Raw genomic sequence first — 26,743 nt, 5'->3', positions numbered from 1 at the left:
AAAAATGAAATAGTTACCAAGACATTGGCAGTAAAAGACACCAAAGCTCATCACACCAGTGAGTTTCTCCAGGTCTTGGTGGAAAAGGTTCTGCAAGACTATGAACTTAAAAAAGAACAAGTTCTTTCTGTCGTAACTGACAATGCTTCAAATATGATAAGTACTATTAAGCTAATGAATGAGAGTAATGATGGTGACCAGCAGCTAGAAGAACATTCTGGGTCCACAGACACAGAAATGTTTGAAATAGAGGAACACAGTATTGTAACTGAGGAGCAAACTGAAGTTGCTTCAGATGAACAGCAACATGATAGTTTAGATGATCTTGTTGAAACTGTGTCAATATGTTCTGTCATTCACCACATGCGCTGTGTTGTGCATACGCTACAGCTGGCTATAAGAGACAGTCTGCAAGAAGGACATGCTGCTGCACTGATTGGCAAGGTGAGAAAATTGGCTACTGTTGCCAGAACCCCTAAAGTTGACTCAATTTTGAAGAGACGTGCTGGAAAAGGGGCAATTATTGATCAAGCCACACGATGGAGCAGTACTTACTTAATGATTCAGCGCTTGGTTGAACTGAAAACCTTTCTTGTAGACATGGCTAACCCTCAACTGACGCTAAATGAAAGTCAGTGGAATCAGGTGACTGAGCTGGAAAAATTGCTAGAGCACCCATTTACAGTGACTAAAAAATTACAAGCAGAGGACTTAACTCCAGGTATTTTCTTAAAGGAGTGGAAGAACCTGATGTTTCGCCTGTCCCAAAGAGGAGGGTTAATTGCAAGTGGCATTGCTACATCAATGAAACGGAGAGAGGAGCTACTATTACAAAATAACATTCTTTTGGCAGCTGTTTATGTAGACCCAATGCATCGGATTCTTCTAGATGATCAACCGCTAAGTAAAGGAAAAGAAGCTCTGTTTGAAATAGCAGTAAGGATGAAAGGGTTGCAGAACAGTCAGGAGGAACAAGAAGAATTTGGTCGTCCTGCCACATCTTCACCCTCATCATCAACTGATGAAGAATTTAATTTTGAAAAATATTTGGATCACAAGGACCGTGCAAAGCGTTCCCGCATAGAAGAAGAGTCATCCCCATCAAGGAACACAGCCAGTACATTTCAGCAGAATTTTTCATGTGCACTAAAAGAAAATGAGAAATTTGACCGTTCATCAAAAATAACAGTGCAACAAGCGATTCCTCTGTATCCTGACATTGTCAGAGATGTTGCCCGAGTGGTTACTGCTTTGCCACCAACACAAGTTAGTGTAGAGAGGTTGTTCTCTGCTCTCAAAATAATTAGATCAGATTTGAGGGCATCCATGAAGGAGTATCTGACAGAGGCAATACTTTTTCTGAGGACAAATTTATAGATTTCTTCTTATTAACTGCATAAAAGTGTTTATTGCATATTTACTTACAGTTTAGAAAAGTTTATAAAAGTTATTTGCTATATTCTAATTGTATTCTAATAAATGTAGTTTTTGCTCTAAGTGGTCTGATTACTTATATGATGGTGAGAAACTGAATAAGCACGATGTTTAATATTTTACAACAGTAAATTTGTTGTTATGAATTGGCTATTTATGAAGGAGTCGGAGCCGGAGTCTGATAAAATCCAGGAGTCGGAGTCGCAACTGTGGCTTACTGACTCCACAGCCCTGACTGCAGGGCAGCTTAAATTTGTTTGGATGTTAGGCCTGTTTCACACTTCCGTTTTTGTGTCCGCCAAACGGATCCGTTTCCGTTTTTTTGACGGAAACTGATGCAAACGGATCCGTTTTTAAAAAAACGGATCCGTTTTTTTGACGGATCCGCGGTAACCACTAATGGAAGTCTATGGGACAAAAAAAACGGATCCTGCAAAAAAATGGCGGATCCGTTTTTTTACGGAAACCAACGGATTTTGACGGATTTGAAAAAACGGAAGTGTGAAACAGGCCTAAGTCGAGGTTCTTTATTCAACATCCGCACAATCTTGCGTTGAAATCTCTTGTCAATTTTTCTTTTTCGTCCACATCTTGGGAGGTTAGCCACAGTGCCATGGGCTTTACACTTCTTGATGACACTGCGCACGGTAGACACAGGAACATTCAGGTCTTTGGAGATGGACCTGTAGCCTTGAGATTGCTCATGCTTCCTCACAATTTGGTTTCTCAAGTCCTCAGACAGTTCTTTGGTCTTCTTGCTTTTCTCCATGCTCAATGTGGTACACACAAGGACACAGGACAGAGGTTGAGTCAACTTTAATCCATGTCAACTGGCTGCAAGTGTGATTTAGTTATTGCCAACACCTGTTAGGTGCCACAGGTAAGTTACAGGTGTTGTTAATTACACAAATTAGAGAAGCATCACATGATTTTTCGAACAGTGCCAATACTTTTGTCCACCCTCTTTTTATGTTTGGTGTGGAATTATATCCAATTTGGCTTTAGGACAATTCTTTTTGTGTTTTTTCATTTAAGACAAATTAAATGAAGATAATAATAACAAAGAATTTGTGTTTGCAATCATTTCCAGGAGGAAACTGAGTATTATCTGACAGAATTGCAGGGTGTCAATACTTTTGGCCACAACTGTATGGTGTGGGGATGCCCAATTATTCTATCTTTTTGGAGCGAGGTGACCTCGTTGTTATCCTCCCCTCATAGGAACTCCTGTTCCTCTCACTCCATTGGTGTCTGTTTGGTGTGCTGGAGGAAGAGATATGGGGGACACCACGTCAGAATTATCCTGCGGGAGACACTTTTTGTAGCCAGGAAGATATTGGCCTTACGCTGGATTGGTGATCAACATCCTTCTCTTAGAGCTTGTACTGAACTAGTAAATTCAACTATACCTTACGAGCGGACCCTGTGCCAGAATAGGGGTGGCTTGGGGAAGTGTAATATTTGGGCTGTATGGAATCCATCTCTCCTTCCTATAACAGTGCGTAGATAGTGGTTTGTTATTAGCATAATCGCTGCAGTGAAGAATATACTGACTTACACTTTATAGGCTTACTAGCTGAAGAGCCCGGCGCTGCCCGGGCATAGTAACTAACTGTGGTTATAGAAAATTATAATTATCCTCCATCCCATAGTCCAGTGCCCATATACCCATCATACATATCCTCCATCCCATAGTCCCGTACCCATATACCCATCATACATATCCACGATCCCATAGGCCCGTGCCCATATACCCATCATACATATCCTCCATCCCATAGTCGAGTGCCCATATACCCATCACACATCCTCCATCCCATAGTCCCATGTCCATATACCCATCATACATATTCTCCATCCCATAGTCGCATGCCCATATACCCATCACACATCCTCCATCCCATAGTCCCGTTCCCATATACCCATCATACATATCCGCCATCGCATAGTCCCGTTCCCATATACCCATCATACACATCCTCCATCCCATAGTCCGGTGCCCATATACCCATCACACATCCTCCATCCCATAGTCAACCATTATGACATCATAATGAGCGGGCGGCAGGGCTTGCAACCTATGATGACATCAGCGTCGCCATGGCAACCATTGTGACATCATAATGGGGGCGGGGCTTGATACGCACACACTGCTTCCCCAGTATGCAAATAGGGGCATTATGACATCATAATGAGGGGCGGGGCTTGACGCGCACACACTTTTTCCCCCAGTATGTAGACGGGGCAAAATTGTTTGGTGAATTGGAACGCGCGGGGTTGAAATTTCGCCTCACAACATAGCTTAGGACGCTCTCGGGGTCCAGACGTGCGACTGTGCCAAATTTTGTGGCTGTAGCTGCGACGGTGCGGATGCCTATCCCGGACATACAAACATACACACACACACTTTGAGCTCTATATATTAGATAATGTCATCAGTGCTATGGAGGGTTTGGGCAGCAGGGTAGGAGTAGTAGTTTTGTATTATGTTAGATATGTTGGTTGTGATGTGTCATTCTGGGTTATACACAGCCAAACATTTGTATAGATGGATAACGGGTTCCTGTACCTGCTCCTAGATTATCCATAGGCCTCGCAGGAGAGTGAGGACCGGTGACCGAGATCTGCACCAATAACTCAATATGGAACCTTGTAGGTTTCTCCCTTTACAGATACTATGATGGTCGGGGATACATTGCATTGGTCATTCACAAAATCTCTACAGCTGTTTGTTGTTTCATAAATGAATTTAAAAAAATGTCATGTGTCTGATTACAATGTGCCGTCATTTATTTCAGTTCTTGTATTTCAGCCTTTGTCATGTAATAAACTCTGTCTGATGCTCGGATCTTCTCTCATTGGTGCCACATGTCAGTGGCTCTGTTGGAGCTTCTGTATCAAGTCCTGAAAAAAGGTTTTCGGGCCGTTGCCTGTAATGAGGCGGACAGTCACTCTGTGCTCCGTCTGACCTCCCATTTGGCGGTACTGACATTTCTGAGGTGGGCGACAGCGTACAGTCAGCCATGCTTCTGTGCATGCCCCAGAAAGGCGGACACCGGCAACAATGAGGTCAGAGCACAAAGTGGCTCCGTCTGCCTTAATAACCTTCACAGGGTGGGATAAAATCCTATTTTAGGGCTTCGGACAGAAGGGCCTGATGGAGCAACTGAGGTTTGCCGAAAACACGATGTGAATAGTCTGAGGGGAGGGTCACATTGCGCTGTTACTGTCCACTACAACGGAAACATTGACGGTTCTCATTGTAACTAACAGCAAAAGTGGCCTTTATGAGCGCAAACATGTGTTACCTCAAAGACACACGTGCTACATGGAGACAGACAGGATAATAGGAAAGATAGATAGAAAGCTCTAGATAGATAGATAGATGATAGATCTATAGATAATAGATGATAGATAGATGATAGATAGATAGATGATAGAACAGCTGCCTGGATCTTCCCAGTGTCCCCGCTCTCACTCTGCTGCTCCTGGTTGTTAGGTGAATATTCATGAGCTTAATGAGCGGCAGTGGAAGCAGGAGAGAGCGGGGACACTGGTAACGCCATTCTCGCTTCTTTCTGTCCTATGTTCTATCTTTCTATATATCTATAAACCCTGCAGTCAGCGTTGGCCTGTGCATTTCAGGCCTATTTTGGCATGCGTTTGGATGCGTTTGTTGAATACAAGCCTATGGAGGCGTTAACATCTCTGGTACATTGCGTTTTTGCTGTCAGACGGATGCGTTAAAAGGAAAGCAGAAACGCAATGTGAACCTGCTCTTAAAGGGAACCTGTCAGCAGTTTTGGCCCTGTAAGATGCGGCCGCTGCCTTTCAGGGCTGTTATACATTCTATAATGCTGTATATCTGCCCCCGATGCGACCTGAAAGACAAGAAAAATAAGGTTTATTATACTCACCCGGGGGGTGGTCCGGTCCAATGGATGTTGCAGGTCCGGTGCCTCCAATCTTCTTGCGAAGCCGCCCTCCTGTTGCTTCATCCCTCCCTGGCATCGCGCTCCTGCGCAGGCGTACTGATCTGTTGAGGGCAGAGCGAAGTCCTACAGTGCGCAGGGAAAGGTCAGAGAGGCGCAGCGCCTGCGCACTGCAGGAATCTGCTCTGCCCTCAACAGGACAGACCAGTACGCCTGCGCAGGAGCGCGATGCCAGGGAGGGATGAAGCAACAGGAGGGCGGCATCGCAAGAAGATGGGAGGCATCGGACCCGCAACACCCATCAGACTGGACCGTCCCTCTCCCGGGTGAGTATAATAATATAATATTATCTACAGCATTCTAGAATGTAAGATAAGCCCTGAAAGGTGGCGGCTGCATCTTATAGCGGCCAAACTGCTGACAGGTTCCCTTTAAAGTGACAGGTATTATCTCCTTTAAGGACAAAAACAGCACAAATAATCATGTGATCTTGGGTAATTGGGGTTATCCATCCAGGACCTTTGTATTTTTTTCTTAAGGGGCTAAGAATTCACAGAGAAGTAGTGAACTACCTGCCTGTTCTGCCCGGTGCCGATTTGTGGTCACAGGCGCTCCTGCCGGTCATTCTGCTTCACCTGACCTCACTGCTGAGAGAGGGGAGGGTAATGCTTCTCATGATCTCTGCAGATATGCAGGACAAGAAGTCAGCAACTCTCTAATTCCTCCCAGTAACCAAAAGCTCAATATTGTAACAGATCTTTTATCTAAGGCCGAGGTCACACATGAGAGAAACTCGGACGAGTCTCACATCCTAATACCCGGCACTCAGGAGCGGAGCGTGCGGCTGCACAGAAAGACACGGAGGCCGCGCGCGCAGAAAGGCACGGGGCCGCGCGCGCAGAAAGGCACGGGGCCGCGCGCTCCGCTCCTGAGTGCCGGGTGTTAAGATGTGAGACTCGTCCGAGTTTCTCCCGTGTGACCCCGGCCTCATAGAGCGGAGCTGTGATGGATTGTGCGGCTTATTACCATGTTTGCATTAATACTTTAATTCATTACTTGTAAATAAGTTTATTTTTTTCTCTTTATAATTATTGTTTATGAAACAGTGATCAGCAGCGCTAAATGGGTGTGGTCAGGGTCGGACTGGCCCGTAGGGTAATAGGGGAATCCCCCGGTGGGCCCCGCTGCAGATCTGGTGTCCCATCCCCACTCTATGGACAGGACTTGGCAGAACGCCGCATCTCCTCATCATTCACCAAACTCTACAGCTCATTATTAAATGGAGACAGAGGGGAATTTGTGAGCGAGGGGAGTGTAACATCTGTATGCATGTGAAAAGTGAAAGCCCCCAAAGTCACTGCTACTGGTGGGCCCATGGCACCGAACTGCGACACTGGTCAGGGGCGTGGCCTAAAGACTGCCGCTGCGCACCCCGCAACCCCTGTCCCTCTTTCCCTTCTTAAAACGTTGGGAGGTATGCAAAATCCTACAGCTCCAGCGGAGGACGGTCACCGTGGTAACTACACCTCCAGCAGGGGGACGGTCACTGTGGTAACTACACCTCCAGCTGGGGACGGTCACCGTGGTAACTACACCTCCAGCAGGGGGACGGTCACTGTAGTAACTACACCTCCAGCGGGGGACGGTAACCGTGGTAACTACACCTCCAGCGGGGGGACGGTCACCGTGGTAACTACACCGCCAGCGGGGGACGGTCACCGTGGTAACTACACCTACAGCAGAGGACGGTCACCGTGGTAACTACACCTCCAGCAAGGGGACGGTCACTGTGGTAACTACACCTCCAACGGGGGACGGTCACCGTGGTAACTACACCTACAGCAGAGGACGGTCACTGTGGTAACTACACCTCCAGCGGGGGATGTGGTAACTACACCTCCAGCGGGGGGACGGTCACCGCGGTAACCACACCTCCAGCGGGGGACGGTCACCGTGGTAACTACACCTACATCAGAGGACGGTCACCACGGTAACTACACAGCCAGCGGGGGAACGGTCACCGTGGTAACTACACCTCCAGCGGGGGAACAGTCACCGTGGTAACTACACCGCCAGCAGGGGACGGTCACCGTGGTAACTACACCGCCAGCGGGGAAACGGTCACCGTGGGAACTACACCTCCAGCGGGGGAACGGTCACCGTGGGAACTACACCTACAGCAGAGGACGGTCACCGTGGTAACTATACCGCCAGCGGGGGAACGGTCACCGTGGTAACTACACCTCCAGCGGGAGGACGGTCACCGTGGTAACTACACCTCCAGCGGGGGACGGTCACCGTGGTAACTACACCTCCAGCAGGGGACGGTCACCGTGGTAACTACACCTCCAGCGGGGGACGGTCACCGTGGTAACTACACCTCCAGCGGAGGACGGTCACCGTGGTAACTACATCTCCAGCGGGGGGACGGTCACCGTGGTAACTACACCTACAGCAGAGGAAGGTCACCGTGGTAACTACACCTCCAGCGGGAGGACGGTCACCGTGGTAACTATACCGCCAGCGGGGGACGGTCACCGTGGTAACTACACCTCCAGCGGGGGACGGTCACCGTGGTAACTACACCTCCAGCGGGGGACGGTCACCGTGGTAACTACACCTCCAGCGGAGGACGGTCACCGTGGTAACTACACCTCCAGCGGGGGACGGTCACCGTGGTAACTATACCTCCAGCGGAGGACGGTCACCGTGGTAACTCCACCTCCAGCGGGGGCCGTGAGGTGAGGAGGAGACGCTGCCCGTCCCCAACACTGAGGAGCCGCAGTCACATGGAGCAGGAGCCTCCACAGGAACAGCTCTGATCTCCCCCCACACTCTCCTCTCACAGATTCACCACAAACCCTCCTGTCATCTCACCGGAATGGCGGGAACCGGAAATCTGCTGCTGGCTGACCCCAGAGAACACGAGCTGCGCACACCCGGGACGGAGCGGCTGCACTGAGCGCGGGAGGACCTGTGGTGACGTCACCGTCATGTGACCAGGGGGCGGGGCTCAGGAGAGAAGTGGTGAAGGACCTGTGGTGACGTCACTGTCATGTGACCAGGGGGCGGGGCTCAGGAGAGAAGTGGTGAAGGACATATGGTGACGGCACCGTCATGTGACCAGGGGGCGGGGCTCAGGAGAGATGAGGGGAAGGACCTGTGGTGACGTCACCGTCATGTGACCAGGGGGCGGGGCTCAGGAGAGAAGAGAAGTACATGTGGTGACGTCATGCCCATGTGACCCGATCACGTGCCGTGAAGGGGCGGAGCCTGTGCCTCTTCTGCTGTTTTGATGGGAAGTTCGGCTTTTTTGGCTCTTTTAACGGCTCTTTTTTTAACCCCTTCACCCCCAAGGGTGGTTTGCACGTTCATGACTGGGCCAATTTTTACAATTCTGACCACTGTACCTTTATGAGGTCGTAACTCTGGAACGCTTCCATGGATCCCGGTGATTCTGACATTGTTTTCTCGTGACATATTGTACTTCATGTTAGTGGTAAAATTTCATTCCAATAACTTGCGTTTATTTGTGAGAAAAACGGAAATTTGGCGAAAATTTTGAAAATTTCGCAATTTTCCAACTTTGAATTTTTATGCCCTTAAATCACAGAGATACGGCACACAAAAAACTTGATAACTAACATTTCCCACATGTTTACTTTACATCAGCACAATTTTGGAACCAACATTTTTTTTTGTTAGGAAGTTATAAGGGTTAAAAGTTGACCAGCGATTTCTCATTTTTACAACACCATTTTATTTTTAGGACCACATCACATTTGAAGCCACTTTGAGGGGTCTATATGATAGAAAATACCCAAAAGTGACACCATTCTAAAAACTGCACCCCTTAAGGTGCTCAAAACCACATTCAAGAAGTTTATTAACCCTTTAGGTGCGTCACAGGAATTTTTTTGAATATTTAAAAAAAAATGAACATCTAACTTTTTTTCATAAAAAAAATACTTCAGGTTCAATTTTTTTTATTTTACCAAGGGTAACAGGAGAAATTGGACTGCAAAAGTTATTGTGCAATTTGTCCTGAGTACGCAGATACCTGATATGTGGGGGGAACGACTGTTTCGGTGCATGGCAGAGCTCAGAAGGGAAGGAGCGCCGTTTGACTTTTTCACTGCAAAATTGGCTGGAATTCAGATTGGACGCCATGTCACGTTTGGAGAGTCCCTGATGTACCTAAACAGTGGAATTCCCCTACAAGTGACCCCATTTTGGAAACTAGACCCCCCAAGGAACTTATCTAGATATGTGGTGAGAACTTTGAACCCACAAGGGCTTTACAGAAGTTTATAACGTACAGTGGTACAATTAAAAAATCTTTTTTTTTCCACAAAAATGATCTTTTCACCCCAATTTTTATTTTCCCAAGGGTAACAGGACCCTAAAAGTTATTGTGCAATTTGTCCTGAGTACGCTGATACCCCACATGTGGGGGTAAACCACTATTTGGGCGCATGGCAGAGCTCGGAAGGGAAGCAGCGCCATTTGACGTTTTTGGCTGGAATTGAGATCGGACACCATGTCGCGTTTGGAAAACCCCTGATGTACCAAAACAGTGGAAACCCCCCACAAATGACACCATTTTGGAAACTAGACCCCCTAAGGAACTTATCTAGATGTGTGGTGAGAACTTTGAACCCCCATGGGCTTCACAGAAGTTTATAACATAAAGCCATACAATTAAAAAATCATATTTTTTCCACAAAAATGATCTTTTCACCCTCAATTCTTATTTTTCCAAGGGTAACAGGACCCTAAAAGTTATTGTGCAATTTGTCCTGAGTACGCTGATACCCCACATGTGGGGGTAAACCACTATTTGGGCGCATGGCAGAGCTCGGAAGGGAAGCAGTGCCATTTGACGTTTTTGGCTGGAATTGAGATCGGACACCATGTCGCGTTTGGAAAACCCCTGATGTACCAAAACAGTGGAAATCCCCCACAAATGACACCATTTTGGAAACTAGACCCCATAAGGAACTTATCTAGATGTGTGGTGAGAACTTTGAACCCCCATGGGCTTCACAGAAGTTTATAACATAAAGCCATACAATTAAAAAATCATATTTTTTCCACAAAAATGATCTTTTCACCCTCAATTCTTATTTTTCCAAGGGTAACAGGACCCTAAAAGTTATTGTGCAATTTGTCCTGAGTACGCTGATACCCCACATGTGGGGGTACACCACTATTTGGGCGCATGGCAGAGCTCGGAAGGGAAGCAGCGCCATTTGACGTTTTTGGCTGGAATTGAGATCGGACACCATGTCGCGTTTGGAAAACTACTGTATGGGCACACGTCGGGGCTCGGAAGGGAAGTAGTGACGTTTTGGAATGCAGACTTTGATGGAATGGTCTGCGGGTGTCATGTTGCCTTTGGAGAGCCCCTAATGTACCTAAACAGTGGAAACCCCCCACAAATGACACCATTTTGTAAACTAGACCCCCCAAGGAACTTATCTAGATGTGTGGTGAGCACTTTGAACCCCCCCAGTGCTTCACAGAAGTTTATAACGCCCGGGCGTGAAAATAAAAAATTCGTATTTTTTCCACAAAAATGATCTTTTAGTCACCATTTTTTTATTTTCCCAAGGGTACCAGGAGAAATTGCTCCTCGCTCCGGTCTCTCCTGTACAGTGAGACCTCATTATACCCCTGTATAAGGATCTAGTGACGCAGTGTAGACTGTTATTCAGCATTGCTGTCTCCTCAGATTGTCAGCTCTTGTGATCAGGCCTCTGCTCCTCGCTCCGGTCTCTCCTGTACAGTGAGGCCTCATTATACCCCTGTATAAGGATCTAGTGACGCAGTGTAGACTGTTATTCCGCATTGCTGTCTCCTCAGATTGTCACCTCTTGTGATCAGGCCCCGGCTCCTCGCTCCGGTCTCTCCTGTACAGTGAGGCCTCATTATACTCCTGTATAAGGATCTACCGTGTTTCCCCGAAAGTAGGACCCCCCCGAAAGTAAGACAGGGTGGGGGTTACGGGGGGGTCCTTCAATGTAAGGCCTCCCCCGAATGTAAGGCAGGGTTGGGGTCCGCTGTGAAATGTAAGGCCCTTACCTTTGGGCCACCGCTGTCCCCCATTGGGTCCCCAGGCTCCAGAGGTGTCCTCAGGTGCAGCTGGGCGGGTCCAGCGCTCATGGGGTTAACTCGCCGTGTTAACCCCGCAATCCGCCCAGCTCAACAGCTCATTGGCCGCCCCTGTTCCCCACGTCACCGCCGGCCCCCGGCTCGAGCACTGATTGGTCCAGCAGCTCGGGCTGTAATTGGCCGCCCCAGCCCCACGTCACCGCTGTTTCCCTGCTGATTGGCACAGCGTTCCCTGCAGCACAGGCCTTCCGCACCCACAGCCGCACCGCAGAGGAAAACGTCCAGCATTTAAAAACCAAGTAGGGAAACATGTACTGTATAGGGTATGGGGCTGTGTGCAGTGGGATACGGCATTGTTATGGGGTGTGGGGCTGTGTGCAGTGGGATACGGCACTGTTATGGGGTGTGGGGCTGTGTGCAGTGGGATACGGCACTGTTATGGGGTATAACAGCATGTTAATAAATGTTAATTTATTGGTTAAAAAGAAATTGTCATTTTTTTTCGGCTAATGTAAGACCTCCCCCAAAAGTAAGACAGGGTGGGACTTTTTGGGGTAAAATTAATGTAAGACAGGGTCTTACTTTCGGGGAAACACGGTAGTGGCGCAGTGTAGACTGTTATTCAGCATTGCTGTGTCCTCAAATTGTCAGCTCTTGTGATCAGGAACCTGCTCCTCGCTCCAGTCTCTCCTGTACAGTGAGGCCTCATTATACCCCTGTATAAGGATCTAGTGACGCAGTGTAGACTGTTATTCAGCATTGCTGTGTCCTCAGATTGTCAGCTCTTGTGATCAGGCCCCGGCTCCTCGCTCCGGTCTCTCCTGTACAGTGAGGCCTCATTATACCCCTGTATAAGGATCTAGTGACGCAGTGTAGACTGTTATTCAGCATTGCTGTGTCCTCAGATTGTCAGCTCTTGTGATCAGGCCCCAGCTCCTCGCTCCGGTCTCTCCTGTACTGTGAGGCCTCATTATACCCCTGTATAAGGATCTAGTGACGCAGTGTAGACTGTTATTCAGCATTACTGTCTCCTCAGATTGTCAGCTCTTGTGATCAGGCCCCTGCTCCTCGTTCCGGTCTCTCCTGTACAGTGAGGCCTCATTATACCCCTGTATAAGGATCTAGTGACGCAGTGTAGACTGTTATTCAGCATTACTGTCTCCTCAGATTGTCAGCTCTTGTGATCAGGCCCCCTGCTCCTCGCTCCGGTCTCTCCTGTACAGTGAGGCCTCATTATACCCCTGTATAAGGATCTAGTGACGCAGTGTAGACTGTTATTCAGCATTGCTGTGTCCTCAGATTGTCAGCTCTTGTGATCAGGCCTCTGCTCCTCGCTCCCGTCTCTCCTGTTCAGTGAGGCCTCATTATACCCCTGTATAAGGATCTAGTGACGCAGTGTAGACTGTTATTCAGCATTGCTGTGTCCTCAGATTGTCAGCTCTTGTGATCAGGCCTCTGCTCCTCGCTCCGGTCTCTCCTGTACAGTGAGGCCTCATTATACCCCTGTATAAGGATCTAGTGACGCAGTGTAGACTGTTATTCAGCATTGCTGTGTCCTCAGATTGTCAGCTCTTGTGATCAGGCCTCTGCTCCTCGTTCCGGTCTCTCCTGTACAGTGAGGCCTCATTATACCCCTGTATAAGGATCTAGTGACGCAGTGTAGACTGTTATTCAGCATTACTGTCTCCTCAGATTGTCAGCTCTTGTGATCAGGCCCCCTGCTCCTCGCTCCGGTCTCTCCTGTACAGTGAGGCCTCATTATACCCCTGTATAAGGATCTAGTGACGCAGTGTAGACTGTTATTCAGCATTGCTGTGTCCTCAGATTGTCAGCTCTTGTGATCAGGCCTCTGCTCCTCGCTCCCGTCTCTCCTGTACAGTGAGGCCTCATTATACCCCTGTATAAGGATCTAGTGACGCAGTGTAGACTGTTATTCAGCATTGCTGTGTCCTCAGATTGTCAGCTCTTGTGATCAGGCCCCTGCTCCTCGCTCCGGTCTCTCCTGTACAGTGAGGCCTCATTATACCCCTGTATAAGGATCTAGTGACGCAGTGTAGACTGTTATTCAGCATTGCTGTCTCCTCAGATTGTCAGCTCTTGTGATCAGGCCTCTGTTCCTCGCTCCGGTCTCTCCTGTACAGTGAGGTCTCCTTATACCCCTGTATAAGGATCTAGTGACGCAGTGTAGACTGTTATTCAGCATTGCTGTCTCCTCAGATTGTCAGCTCTTGTGATCAGGCCTCTGTTCCTCGCTCCGGTCTCTCCTGTACAGTGAGGCCTCATTATACCCCTGTATAAGGATCTAGTGACGCAGTGTAGACTGTTATTCAGCATTGCTGTCTCCTCAGATTGTCAGCTCTTGTGATCAGGCCCCTGCTCCTCGCTCCAGTCTCTCCTGTACAGTGAGGCCTCATTATACCCCTGTATAAGGATCTAGTGACGCAGTGTAGACTGTTATTCAGCATTGCTGTCTCCTCAGATTGTCAGCTCTTGTGATCATGCCCCTGCTCCTCGCTCCAGTCTCTCCTGTACAGTGAGGCCTCATTATACCCCTGTATAAGGATCTAGTGACGCAGTGTAGACTGTTATTCAGCATTGCTGTCTCCTCAGATTGTCAGCTCTTGTGATCAGGCCCCCGCTCCTCGCTCCGGTCTCTCCTGTACAGTGAGGCCTCATTATACCCCTGTATAAGGATCTAGTGACGCAGTGTAGACTGTTATTCAGCATTGCTGTTTCCTCACATTGTCAGCTCTTGTGATCAGGCCCCTGCTCCTCGCTCCGGGCTCTCCTGTACAGTGAGGCCTCATTATACCCCTGTATAAGGATCTAGTGACGCAGTGTAGATTGTTATTCAGCATTGCTGCTTCCTCAGATTGTCAGCTCTTGTGATCAGGCCTCTGCTCCTCGCTCCGCTCTCTCCTGTACAGTGAGGCCTCATTATACCCCTGTATAAGGATCTAGTGACGCAGTGTAGACTGTTATTCAGCATTGCTGTCTCCTCAGATTGTCAGCTCTTGTGATCAGGCCCCGGCTCCTCGCTCCGGTCTCTCCTGTACAGTGAGGCCTCATTATACCCCTGTATAAGGATCTAGTGACGCAGTGTAGACTGTTATTCAGCATTGCTGTCTCCTCAGATTGTCAGCTCTTGTGATCAGGCCCCTGCTCCTCGCTCCGGTCTCTCCTGTACAGTGAGGCCTCATTATACCCCTGTATAAGGATCTAGTGACGCAGTGTAGACTGTTATTCAGCATTGCTGTTTCCTCAGATTGTCAGCTCTTGTGATCAGGCCCCGGCTCCTCGCTCCGGTCTCTCCTGTACAGTGAGGCCTCATTATACCCCTGTATAAGGATCTAGTGACGCAGTGTAGACTGTTATTCAGCATTGCTGTCTCCTCAGATTGTCAGCTCTTGTGATCAGGCCCCTGCTCCTCGCTCCGGTCTCTCCTGTACAGTGAGGTCTCATTATACCCCTGTATAAGGATCTAGTGACGCAGTGTAGACTGTTATTCAGCATTGCTGTGTCCTCAGATTGTCAGCTCTTGTGATCAGGCCCCTGCTCCTCGCTCCGGACTCTCCTGTACAGTGAGGCCTCATTATACCCCTGTATAAGGATCTAGTGACGCAGTGTAGACTGTTATTCAGCATTGCTGTTTCCTCACATTGTCAGCTCTTGTGATCAGGCCCCTGCTCCTCGCTCCGGACTCTCCTGTACAGTGAGGCCTCATTATACCCCTGTATAAGGATCTAGTGACGCAGTGTAGACTATTATTCAGCATTGCTGTCTCCTCAGATTGTCAGCTCTTGTGATCAGGCCTCTGTTCCTCGCTCCGGTCTCTCCTGTACAGTGAGGTCTCATTATACCCCTGTATAAGGATCTAGTGACGCAGTGTAGACTGTTATTCAGCATTGCTGTGTCCTCAGATTGTCAGCTCTTGTGATCAGGCCTCTGTTCCTCGCTCCGGTCTCTCCTGTACAGTGAGGCCTCATTATACCCCTGTATAAGGATCTAGTGACGCAGTGTAGACTGTTATTCAGCATTGCTGTCTCCTCAGATTGTCAGCTCTTGTGATCAGGCCCCTGCTCCTCGCTCCGGTCTCTCCTGTACAGTGAGGTCTCATTATACTCCTGTATAAGGATCTAGTGACGCAGTGTAGACTGTTATTCAGCATTGCTGTGTCCTCAGATTGTCAGCTCTTGTGATCAGGCCTCTGTTCCTCGCTCCGGTCTCTCCTGTACAGTGAGGCCTCATTATACCCCTGTATAAGGATCTAGTGACGCAGTGTAGACTGTTATTCAGCATTGCTGTGTCCTCAGATTGTCAGCTCTTGTGATCAGGCCCCTGCTCCTCGCTCCGGTCTCTCCTGTACAGTGAGGTCTCATTATACCCCTGTATAAGGATCTAGTGACGCAGTGTAGACTGTTATTCAGCATTGCTGTCTCCTCAGATTGTCAGCTCTTGTGATCAGGCCTCTGTTCCTCGCTCCGGTCTCTCCTGTACAGTGAGGTCTCATTATACCCCTGTATAAGGATCTAGTGACGCAGTGTAGACTGTTATTCAGCATTGCTGTCTCCTCAGATTGTCAGCTCTTGTGATCAGGCCTCTGTTCCTCGCTCCGGTCTCTCCTGTACAGTGAGGTCTCATTATACCCCTGTATAAGGATCTAGTGACGCAGTGTAGACTGTTATTCAGCATTGCTGTCTCCTCAGATTGTCAGCTCTTGTGATCAGGCCCCTGTTCCTCGCTCCGGTCTCTCCTGTACAGTGAGGCCTCATTATACCCCTGTATAAGGATCTAGTGACGCAGTGTAGACTGTTATTCAGCATTGCTGTCTCCTCAAGATTGTCAGCTCTTGTGATCAGGCCCCTGCTCCTCGCTCCGGACTCTCCTGTACAGTGAGGCCTCATTATACCCCTGTATAAGGATCTAGTGACGCAGTGTAGACTGTTATTCAGCATTGCTGTCTCCTCAGATTGTCAGCTAATGTGATCAGGCCTCTGCTCCTCGCTCCGGTCTCTCCTGTACAGTGAGGCCTCATTATACCCCTGTATAAGGATCTAGTGACGCAGTGTAGACTGTTATTCAGCATTGCTGTGTCCTCAGATTGTCAGCTCTTGTGATCAGGCCTCTGCTCCTCGCTCCGGTCTCTCCTGTACAGTGAGGCCTCATTATACCCCTGTATAAGGATCTAGTGACGCAGTGTAGACTGTTATTCAGCATTGCTGTCTCCTCAGATTGTCAGCTCTTGTGACCAGGCCCCTGCTCCTCGCTCCGGTCTCTCCTGTACAGTGAGGCCTCATTATACCCCTGTATAAGGATCTAGTGACGCAGTGTAGACTGTTATTCAGCATTGCTGTCTCCTCAGATTGTCAGCTCTTGTGATCAGGCCCCTGCTCCTCGCTCCAGTCTCTCCTGTACAGTGAGGCCTCATTATACCCCTGTATAAGGATCTAGTGACGCAGTGTAGACTGTTATTCAGCAATGCTGTCTCCTCAGATTGTCAGCTCTTGTGATCAGGCCCCTGCTCCTCGCTCCGGTCTCTCCTGTACAGTGAGGCCTCATTATACCCCTGTATAAGGATCTAGTGACGCAGTGTAGACTGTTATTCAGCATTGCTGTCTCCTCAGATTGTCAGCTCTTGTGATCCGGCCCCGGCTCCTCGGTTGCAGACAGTCTTACCATGTATTCCTTTCTAATCTGTGGCGTTTTTTCTACATGTCCTGTCTGGATTAGTAAGTGCTGCAATCTGTGTTGGCGCTGTATAAGAGTATAAGGCCGGGGTTACACTGGCGAGGAATACGGCCGAGTGAGAGGCGCTAAAAGCACGCATTAGACACGGACCAATGATTCTCTATGGGGTCCCTCGCACCAGCCGTATATTTCTCGGGCGTATTCTACGGTCCGTGCCAATCGCAGCATGCTGGGACTGTCATCGTACTACGCCCGTAATACGCCAATGCAAGTCTATGGGTGCGCAAAAAATACGGATTACACACGGACCACACGTGTGACTTGCGAGAAATACGCACCCGGTGTCTTTTAGCAAAGCCGGCAATTCAGTGCGCGATACAGTAAACTCACACTGACAGGTTTAATAAAGAAACGAAAGAATAGATATAGACACATAGAATGCATACAGTGTATATATATATATGCATTCTATATCTATTCTTTGGTTTGTGTTATAATGAAGCCCAATGACAGGGTTTCTATGTCCATTTTGCAAGCCTGCGAGAAAATCTCGCCATACGGATGCTTACATGCGCAAAATACGCGACCGCACCTTGCTTACGGATGACCTACGGAGCACTGTTTAGGGGTCATTCATCTGTATTACGCATGTAAAATACTGACCGTATTTTGTGCAGGTTAGTGTGACCCCGGCCTAATCCGTAAAAGGTATGTTGGAAGCGCTGTGCCAACACACTCCAAAATATGTAAGCAAAGCATAGTGAATAGTAAAATCAGACACTAAGAGCAGCTGCCTGGCCGGGGGGCTCGGTGTCGCCCCCTCACTGATCAGACATTGCTGACCTATTCTAAGGTCAGCCAGCATTAAAGTCATGGACAACCTCGCAGGTGGACTTGTTTGAAGCCTGCAGAATGATCTGGACTAGGGCCAGTTTTGTTTCCATATTACACTGAAAAGATCCTTTCTGTTCCCCACTGGCCCCTTCCTCCTGACCCCCCTATTCCTGCAGTGTAATAGAGTCATGTGCAGTAAGAATAGTCTCATATCTGGTGATCTGATAATGACCCAGCAGCAGCCCAGCGGGACGTCTATTCCCCCAGACTAGTCGTCTGTACAGTCATTGCTGCAGTCATTCCCTCTTGGACGCCATTTTTTCACATCCGTGTTTTTCTGCAAATGGATGAAAACGCATGGAACTGCACCCTGATGAGGATCTGGTGGGAAATGTGAAATTCTGACTTCTGGGGCAGAGGATAGAGGGAGAGAGAGAGAGGGGGGAGAGAAGAAGGGGGAGAGAGAGGATAGGAGAGAGAGAGAGAGAGAGAGGGGGGGAGAGAGGAGAGGGGAGGGAAGAAGAGAGAGAGGAAAGAAGAAGGGGGAGAGAGGAGAGACTGGTGAAAGCAAAAAAGAAAACGGGGCTCGGAGCCTGCGCAGTATGAAATCCACATGCAGATTGGGCGCAGGCGTCCTGATTCAGGTGCGTCTACAGTGACTATCATATGGTTTTGCTGACACATATCAGGATGTCTGCAGATTTTTTTCAACACCCAAAATTTGCAACAAGCTGCGTTATGGGAGAACAGGGAAAATCCTGATGCAAACGCAGGTCCGTGCCTCCCTATGTTAGTATAGGGATCTAATCTGGATCAGGATTGCTACACATCACAACGCACCGTACCACAGCGCTAGTGTGAACGCAGCCCCACTCGTGCAGCCCCTAACCAGGTGCCCCCATGTCATATACAGGCTCCCTATACATTATATCATTACCACACTGTAACACAGGGCACAAGCCCTTCTAGTGAGGCGGGAGAGATCACTGTGTGACAGAGCAGCGTGCGGGCATAGTCTAGATTATGTCTGCAGTCTGTTCCCATACAGCACATCCCTCACTTCCGAGCATCAGTGCCGCCACACGGTCCCGTGTTCTCCTGGATCTGTGCTCCATAGAGCTCCATGTTAATTCCAGACGTGTAGCCGCGGATCCGTGCGTCTCCCTGCGCCTCGTGTTTTTCAGATGACACAAAACTGCAACAAGCTGCGTTTTGTGCATCTGATAGAATATGTAGACACAGCGATCCGTGGGAAAACGGTGACAACTGGAGGCACAGTCCCATCCGTCACCACTGAAAGGCAATGGAGACGAAAACGGATCCGTGTGCAGCCAAAATATGCAAGTGTGACACCAGCTTAACCCCATAAGGCCATGTGCACACGGTGCGGATTCTGCTACGGATCTGCAGCGTTTCTGGCCCTGCGGGTCCGCAGCATATTTAGGTGCGTTGTACAGTATCATTGTTTTCAATGGTAAGCTGAATAACGCTGTGCACACGCTGCAGATTTTTCCACGCGGATTTGCTGCAGGTTCAAATCCACAGCATGTCAATTCTTTGTGCGGAATCCGCTGCGGTTTCAAACCTCCATTGTACAGGTGCTAATCCGCAGGCTGATCCGCGGGTCTTTTTTACCTGCAGATTTTTCCAAATCCGCAGCACCAAAAATCATGTGCACATGGCCTAATGATTGGGGCTGCACCTAGATCTCTGCACAGTCCTGCCTGAAATCACTTTATTATATTGCTTACCCTCAGCAAGAACTGCCGCTTCTCCCTGGAGGGTTCCTGTCCCTTGTGACTGTCCTGAATCCTCCTCACTCAGTGCTGCTGAGGTGAGTCGGCGACCTTTGATGACATCAGCGTCTTCATGGCAACCATTGTGACGACATAATGAGGGGCGGGGCTTGATAAGCACACACTGCTTCCCCAGTATGCAAATAGGGGCATTGTGACATCACAATGTGGGGCGTGGCTTGACGCACACACACTTTTTCCCCCAGTATGTAGATAGGGGCAAAATTGTTTGGTGAATTGGAACGCGCGGGGTTAAAATTTTCGCCTCACAACATAGCTTAGGACGCTCTCGGGGTCCAGACGTGTGACTGTGCCAAATTTTGTGGCTGTAGCTGCGACGGTGCGGATGCCTATCCCGGACATACAAACACACACACATACATACACACTTTGAGCTTTATATATTAGATATATAGTGCGATGGCCCCAGCTCCCACCATAAATATAGTGCGATGGGCCCAGTTGCCCATATATATAGTATGATGGCCCCAGTTCTCCCCACATTTCTAGTATATTATATACCGAAAGCATAAGTACATGAAATTAGTATGCACCAGACATCAGGCATGTATCGTCTAATATATAAAGGTCAAAGTGTGTATGTCTGTGTGTATGTATGTGTGTGCGCGCGTGTGTGTGTGTGTGTGTGTGTGTGTCCGGGATTGGCATCCGCACCGTCGCAGCTACAGCCACAAAATTTGGCAGTACAGTGGGTATATCTTTAGCATAGGGTGCGCAGATCGCATGCAGCGATGTGCGATAGTAGATGACCGGAGGGGGCGCCATGCGCTGCGTGTAGATACGCTAGTGTGAAACAAGCCTAACCCAGTTATTACAGCACCTTCCATGTGTTACACAGATGCATCATGGGCTTGTCCATGCATGAAATAAAAGACTAAATTACAACATGGAGACTTAAATCAGAGCAATGTTTTATTTACATTCAGAACCAGTTTAAGAGGAACATATTAAGATTTCCCACAGAAATCTCAGACTTTTACTTACAGAAATATTGGCTAAATAACATTCTTACAGAGAAACCTTTCTAATTTTTATAAAAGTGCATTTTTTGCATTGAAAACTTTTGCTTGTTTCATGTAATGCATTTATGTATTGTACAACTGTAATATGCTGTTGGTGCATGCGGGCAGGACTGATGGGAGGGTCTGTGGCTCGGCCCCCCGGGGCCTGCTTCCGGTGTCTAGGACCAGATATCATAATACCAGCCTTGAATAGTGAAGACGGCAGCCAACCCTGAGAGACATCCAAGGTGGGAACGCCCCATCATGCCAAAGGGAGTCTGCTAGATCTAGGCGTAGTAGACCAGCGCTGATGGGTTTGTGGATGCCAGGAGGGGGTTGAGCCTGAAGGAAGGTCTCTTTTCCTGGCGGGTAGGAGAGTTGTCCTGTTGGTTGCTTTTTTGGACTGAACATTTCCGAAACCACAATTGGACTGTGCACCTCTTGGGAAGCAGGAGTTTAGCCCTCTGTTGCAGAAGAAAAGTACTCAGACCCCGATAGGCAGAGGGCAGGAATCACTAGAAAGTTGGCGTGCATGATTGTTCAGGGCGCTGGCGGTGTGGCCCGGCCACCAGAGGCTAGATGAGAGCTGGATTTTTTTTTAAGAGTAGGGTCGCAGGAGCCTCTGTAAAACGTGGAGGCCACATGAATAGGAAGGTTTCCCCAGGAGATGTCCATATTGCTCAGGGGAAAACTAGGACATATTTGTCTTGTCACTTCATTTTTTTAATGGAGCCCCCTCACTGCCTGGTAGGATATACCTGTCCTGAAGATTTCAAATCCTAACCTTTACTCAGACTTTCTGGCGGCTGGCAGGTAACGGATTTGTCTTCCCTCCCTACTCTATCTGGCTCGGGGGGGGGGGGGGGGGGGGGCGAGAGGGTAATAATAATAATAATAATCTTTCTTTATATAGCGCTAACATTCCGCAGCGCTTTACAGTTTAACAGTTTCAAAACACAAGTCATAAGTAACAACAATACAATAATTAAAACGAAATCAGCCGCCCCTGCTAGTGAGAGCTTACAATCTACAATGAGGTGAGGGAGATACAGAGGACAGGTGTGTATTTACAATTGTGTATTTACAATGAAGGTCCAGCCATCTTGAGGGAGTGAAGGATGGATGGAGATAGTGAATAGGCTACACAGGCACACTTACACAGAAAATGACTTTTATTAGTGAACGTGATAGGCCGCTCTGAACAAATGTGTTTTGAGGGAGCACCTAAAACTATGCAAATTGTGGATAGTCCTGATTTCTTGGGGTAGAGCATTCCAGAGGATAGGAGCAGCACGGGAGAAGTCTTGGAGTCGGGAGTGGGAGGTACGGATTAGTGCAGAGGTTAGTCGAAAGTCGTTTGCAGAGCGCAGCGATCGGCGAGGCTGAGACAGAAATGAGGGAGGAGATGTAGGGGGGTGCCGCACTGTGGAGAGCTTTGTGGGTGAGAACAAGTACTTTGAATTGGATCCTATAATGAATGGGGAGCCAATGTAAGGACTGGCGAAGAGCGGACGCGTCCCAGTACCGATTAGCCAGATGGACGATCCTGGCCGCTGCATTAAGTATGGACTGGAGAGGGGATAGTCGAGTGACGGGGTGGCCAATTAATAGAGTGTTGCAGTAATCCAGGCGGGAGTGGATCAATGCAACAGTGAGGGTTTTTGCTCTTTCCATAGTGAGAAAAGGGCGGATTCTAGAGATGTTCTTTAGGTGTAAGCGGGGCAAGAGCGGGCAAGAGATTGTATATGGGAGGTGAAGGAGAGATTGGTGTCAAACATAACACCCAGACAGCGCGCCTGCTGCCGGGGTGTTATTGTGGTACCACCCACGGAGAGGGAAATGTCAGATTTAGGGAGGTTAGTAGACGGCGGGAGCAGAAGAAGTTCAGTTTTAGAGAGGTTGAGTTTCAGATAGAGAGCAGACATGATATTGGAGACTGCGGACAGACAGTCACTGGCGTTCTGTAGTACTGCGGGGGTAAGGTCGGGGGAAGATGTGTATAGTTGTGTGTCATCAGCATAAAGATGGTACTGAAAGCCAAATCTGCTGATGGTCTGTCCAATTGGGGCCGTGTAGAGAGAGAAGAGAAGGGGGCCAAGGACTGAGCCCTGAGGTACCCCGACAGCAAGAGGAAGAGGAGATGACGTGGAGCCAGAGAACAAAACACTGAAGGAGCGGTCAGAAACATAGGAAGAGAACCAGGAGAGTGCAGTGTCCTTAATGCCTAGTGACTGGAGCCTAGAGAGTAGGAGATGGTGGTCAACAGTATCAAAAGCTGCAGATAGGTCAAGAAGAATGAGCAGAGAGTGGTCACCGTTACATTTTGCTGTCAGAAGGTCATTGGTCACTTTGATGAGTGCAGTTTCAGTCGAATGTAGGGGGCGGAAGCCGGACTGTGAAGGGTCTAGAAGGGAGTGAGTGAAGAGGTAACGGGTAAGGCGGGAGTAAACTACGCGTTCCAAAAGTTTAGAGATGAAGGGGAGATTGGAGACTGGTCTGTAGTTGTTTGTGCAGGATGGGTCGAGAGCAGGTTTCTTTAGTAATGGAGTAACAATGGCGTGTTTGAAGGAGGATGGGAAAATGTCCGAGGAGAGGGAGAGATTAAAGATTGTAGTTAGGTGGGTTGTGATGACTGGAGAGAGACTGGAGGAGATGTGAGGGCATGGGGTCGGTAGTGCATGTAGTCGGACGAGAAGAAGAGAGGAGTCTGGAGACGACTTCTTCTGTGATGGGATCAAATGTGGAAAGTGAGCCAGGGGAGATGCAGGAAGGGATGGGAGTCACAGCACTTGGTGGTTGGGAGCAGATTTCTTAACGGATATTATCTATTTTTTCTGTAAAGTGGGAGGCCAGGTCATCAGCACAAATGTCTGTGATAGGGGCTTGTGCTTTTGGCCTGAGGAGGGAGTGAAAAGTGTCAAAAAGTTTCTTGGGGTTGTTGGATAGTGAGATCAGGGTGGAGAAGTAGGTCTGTTTGGCGAGGTGAAGGGCAGCGTTATAGGTTCTTAACATAAATTTGAAGTGGATGAAGTCTTCTGGTGTGCGGGTTTTTCTCCATAGGCATTCAGCACTCCTGGAGCATCGCTGGAGAAGTTGAGTTTGCGATGTAAGCCAGGGCTGTTTTACTCTGTGTTTGGAGAATCTGAGGGTGAGGGGAGCTACTTGGTCAAGGGTGCTTCTAAGAGTGTCATTGTAGTGATGAACAGCCAGATTAGGACAGGAAAGAGAGGAGATTGGGGACAGTGATGAGTGTAGGGAATCTGAAAGTGTCTGAGGTTTAATAGCTTGTAGATTTCTGACTGTGTGGTAGGTAGGAGTGAGCTGGGGTGGGCAAGGATTTGTGAGCGTGAAGGAGAGAATGTTGTGGTCAGACAGTGGAAGCGGTGAGTTATTTAGGTGGGAGATTGAACAGAGCCGGCAGAAGACCAGATCAAGGGAGTTAACATCCTTATGTGTCTCAGAGATTGAAAGCTGTGAGAGGCCTAGAGAGGTGGTTAGTGATAGAAGCTAGGATGCAGATGTGGAAGTAGGGCTGTTAATGGGGATGTTGAAGTCTCCCAGGATGAGGGTTGGTAGTTCTGAGGACATGAAGTGCGGCAGCCAGGCTGAAAAGTGGTCAAGGAAGTGGGTGGGTGAGCCTGGGGGCCGGTATATGACCGCTACCCTGAGGGAGAGGGGACGGAAGAGCCTGTTGGTGTGAACCTCAAAAGAAGGGAATAAGAGTGATGGAACTGGGGGGGATGACCTGGAAAGTGCATTGTTGGGACAGGAGTATGCCGACTCCACCACCAGGTCTGTTTGTGGTTCTCGGGGAGTGAGAGAATTGTAAGGCACCGTAGGAAATGGCAGCAGGAGAGACAGTGTCAGAATCCTGAATCCAGGTTTCAGTGAGGGCCAACAGATTAATAGAGTTGTTCAGAAAGTAGTTGTGTAGGAAAGGAAGCTTGTTACAAGCAGAGGGCACAATTAAAAGATGGAGATGAGGGAGTGCAAGTGTTAATAGGATTATTATGGTTTCGATAGGAGGTAGGGTAGGGGTTGAGGGAGATGTCCCCTGAAATCAGTAGGAGTAGGAAGATAGAGCGCAAATAGTTGTTGGAATTGTAAGTAGTTTTTTTCTGTGATGTGTTTGGGCAAGATGGGCTGAGGTTTCTCAGGAAGGTGAGGAGTGCGTGGGAGCTGTATGGGAAAGGGAAGTATAGAGGGGCTGAAGTGTATGAGTCGTGATGGAGGGGGGATAGGGTAGTGAATGTGGATGGCAAGGGAACACAGGAGGATAAAAATAAAGCACATGGTTAAAGGGGAGAGCAAAGTGTGGGTTACCTGACGCCTGCCCTGACTAACTGCCATGTATAACTGCCGTTTTGCTGGATGCTTAGCTTCTATGATGCTTTGCTTATGGAATGCCTGCGTGGGTAGGGGAGGGTAGGGGATTAGTGGCAAGGACTGTCCGCCAGAAAACCGCAAACACTCTTGATGTGTTAGGGCCCTACCTCGTAGACCACAGATGATATGGTAGTGACAATTCTAGGTGGGAGATCAGAGTGATAACTCCACTCTGTCTCCCTTAAAAGCCATATCTGAAAGAAAAAGGGAAATTAATAAAAAAAAATCAAGACCTAAGGCAGAAACCAGCCTGGGTGGTCCGGACCCATGTCTGCCTCCTACTGACACTAAGCTAAAACGGATTAGCTTCACGACAGTTGGTGTATCCTCCTAGCATAAGCAGCATACTACCATAGTTTTTTGTGTGCCCCAATGAAGCATTAACCACCCCGCACACCAACCAGAGGGACACACAGGGTAACCCCCCCGTCCAATCATAAACCTCCACCTCACACTAATCAGTGGACCCCACAGGATAAACCCATCAAAGCCCAAATTCCCCTTTCCCCCCCCCAAGCATAAATCCCCATCATGCACCCTCCACCCCCAAGCATAAGCCCCCATCGGACGTCCACACGCCCCCAAGCATAAGCCCCATCGGACGTCCACACGCCCCCAAGCACAAGCCCCCATCGGACGTCCACCCCCTTAAGCATAAGCCCCTATTGGATGCCATTCCCAGCATAAAACCGTCATTGGACATCCACCCCCCCGCATAAAACCTCATCGGACGTCCACCCCTGACCCCTCCCCAGCATAACCTCATCGGACGTCCCCCCCCCTTAAGCACAAACCCCCATCAGACGTCCACCCCCTCCCAGCATAAGTCCCATCGGATGTCCAGCTTCCACCATCATAAACCCCCGTTGGATGTCCACCCCCCCCCGCCGGACCCCCCAAGTATTAACCCCCACCAGATGGCACCTCTTCCTCAAACAAAAAGCCCTACCAGTCGAATGCCTACCTCAAAATTAATCCCCCCTTCAAGTCACAACAGATGCAGACAGGCCCCATTGCCCAAGCACAAGCATCAAGTCCCCAAGACACTCAAACACCACAATTGTGCATTAAATCCCCCCCGGTCCCAAGATCCCAACCAGACCAGGAGTTAATGCACGCTTGTGGGGTCTGTTTGTCCCCGGGGGGTCCCTACTGGGGATAGTGCCCGCTCGTGGGGTCTGGTTAGGCTTCTGGGGGTCGATTAACGCATGCTTGTGGGGTCTCGTAGGGCCCCGAGGGAGGATTAATGCACGCTTGAGAGGTCTGGTTGGGCCCTGCATTAGACCCCTAAGGAGCCCACCAGACCACAAAAGCATGCATTAACCCCCTCCCCGTGAGCCCAACCAGACACACAAGTGTGCATTAAGCCCTCCGCGCTTGTGGGATCTGGTGGGCTTCTGGGGTGGGATAATGCAGGGTCCACCCAGACCCCGCAAACTTGCATTAACCCCCCCGGGGCCCAACTAGACCCCAAAAGCATGCATTAACCCCCCCTGGAGCTCACCAAACCACAAAAACGTGCACTAATCCCCACCAC

General features: G+C 48.9%; 1 protein-coding gene across 4 annotated transcripts in view; it reads right to left on the bottom strand.

Moving 5' to 3' along the window:
* LOC141073088 (uncharacterized) overlaps positions 1-8,377 on the bottom strand; it is a 50,141-nt gene extending 41,764 nt beyond the window's left edge. For all 4 annotated transcript variants that reach the window (XR_012226940.1, XM_073560418.1, XM_073560419.1 and 1 more), the window contains exon 1: positions 8,244-8,377. The gene's annotated coding sequence lies outside the window, so the exon portion shown is untranslated. The remainder of the gene's footprint in view (positions 1-8,243) is intronic.
* Between the last annotated feature and the right edge of the window lie 18,366 nt (positions 8,378-26,743).

Source organism: Dendrobates tinctorius, unplaced genomic scaffold, assembly GCF_039654945.1.
Source record: "Dendrobates tinctorius isolate UK_male_01 unplaced genomic scaffold, ASM3965494v1 ptg000296l, whole genome shotgun sequence".
Lineage (NCBI taxonomy): Eukaryota > Metazoa > Chordata > Amphibia > Anura > Dendrobatidae > Dendrobates > Dendrobates tinctorius.
The sequence above is the reverse complement of the archived record's forward strand: the minus strand, read 5'-3'. Positions and strand labels throughout refer to the sequence as shown.